Here is a 1,709-nt window from a genome sequence, read left to right on the forward strand (position 1 = left end):
AAGTGGTGACGACTGTGGAGATCGAACCAGCAACCTTCTGCTTGCCAGTTCAGTGGTTTTGCCCACTACACCACAAAAGTAATGAAGCTATGACAAAAATGTTTAAATGTTTTACAGGTAGTCGTGCTCATGGAGAGCAGGCACACGAATGTTTGGAGCAGACAGAGCAGCAGCCAGATTGTCCCGCATGTGTTCACCTGCTCTTGCTTCAAGATTGTGTGGTACGGGGGGGCCTCATCCTCGCTGTGTTTTATACAGTCTATGCTGTGCACTCAGGCAATGATAGCCTCGATGTCCCTTTCCCATCCATGATCAGATTCAGTCTGACTGCAGCAGTGAGGGTCGTGATGGATGGCAGAGACAGGTGAAGGTGGACACAGTGGTCAGCTGCTTCATCAGAATAAAGCTGCAGAACTGTCTCAGCTGTGTTGAGATGCAGTAGATGTGGATTCACCGTCTGTAAATACATGAATGTTAGAACAATGTTTGAATAAAGCTTTGTTTCATGTGTCGATGACTTGTATTTATTTACTGTCATGGTTACTTTTATTTATTCTTTTACTCATTTATTCATGTTTCCTGTTGTCAGTAAATAAAATATAATTGTTTCATTAACTTGTGCGTTAATTCATTACTTGACTGAAAATTGAGATGTATTCACCTTGGCTGCGTCTGTCTAGTGTGTATTCATGCATAGCTATGGCATGTGACAAAACTAATTACATTTTGCTTGTTTTACTATATAATTAATTATTGGTCAGCATTTATCATTATTATTGTTCATAAGTGTTGGGGTGGGCTAGCAATGCATTCTGGGGTAATACTGGGGTAAAATTAACGGACTTCTCCAAAGGCGAGATCTTCTAGCAGCTGATCGACGTCTCCTTTGTGGAGATATTACAAACGCTGAGGAAAACCGTACTAGGTAGGGTTGTTTTTAGTGATGCTATGAGATGTTAGTGCATCTGTCCATCTTATGTTCTTTTTTTATTATTACTGCAGAACTTATAATTACATACAAGCTCAGGGAAAGATGGTTGTATCTTTAACAATAAACAATCATAATGACAAAAAGCAGAAAACATAAATATAATGGGTTTGCATACATCATAGTAGATTATATTCACAGAAAAAGAGGCACAGTGACAAGGTTAAATATCTTTAAATAATCATAATATTCATATAATCAATGCATCAAAATATTGCATTTGTTGGGAAATATGGTTGTATCTTTAACAATGAACAATCATAATGAAAAAAACAGCAGAAAACATAAATATAATGGGTTTGCATACATCATAGTAGATTATATTCACAGAAAAAGAGGCACAGTGACAAGGTTAAATATCTTTAAATAATCATAATATTCATATAATCAATGCATCAAAATATTGCATTTGTTGTTGTTGTTTATAAGCCGGAGGAATGAAACAAGAGAGTTAAATTCATCAAGAAAAAGAGGAAAACAAAGGAGATTTAAGCCGGTTTTGCTTGTGGATGAAAAATATCGCACATAAAATATATATATATATATATTCAATAGATAACAATTTTGGGCTATCGTAAGGAAAAATTATATATTTAAGGATTAAACTGTGGGTCATATTAGTAGGGTTAAATATATACAAATTTTAATAAACCCCAAATTTATTGGTTATACTACAATCACAATAAAAGGGCAGCTTTTTCTTCAACAAGACCACAAAATG

Source organism: Sinocyclocheilus anshuiensis, unplaced genomic scaffold (assembly GCF_001515605.1).
Source record: "Sinocyclocheilus anshuiensis isolate Anshui unplaced genomic scaffold, SAMN03320099.WGS_v1.1 scaffold2533, whole genome shotgun sequence".
Taxonomy (NCBI): Eukaryota; Metazoa; Chordata; class Actinopteri; order Cypriniformes; family Cyprinidae; genus Sinocyclocheilus; species Sinocyclocheilus anshuiensis.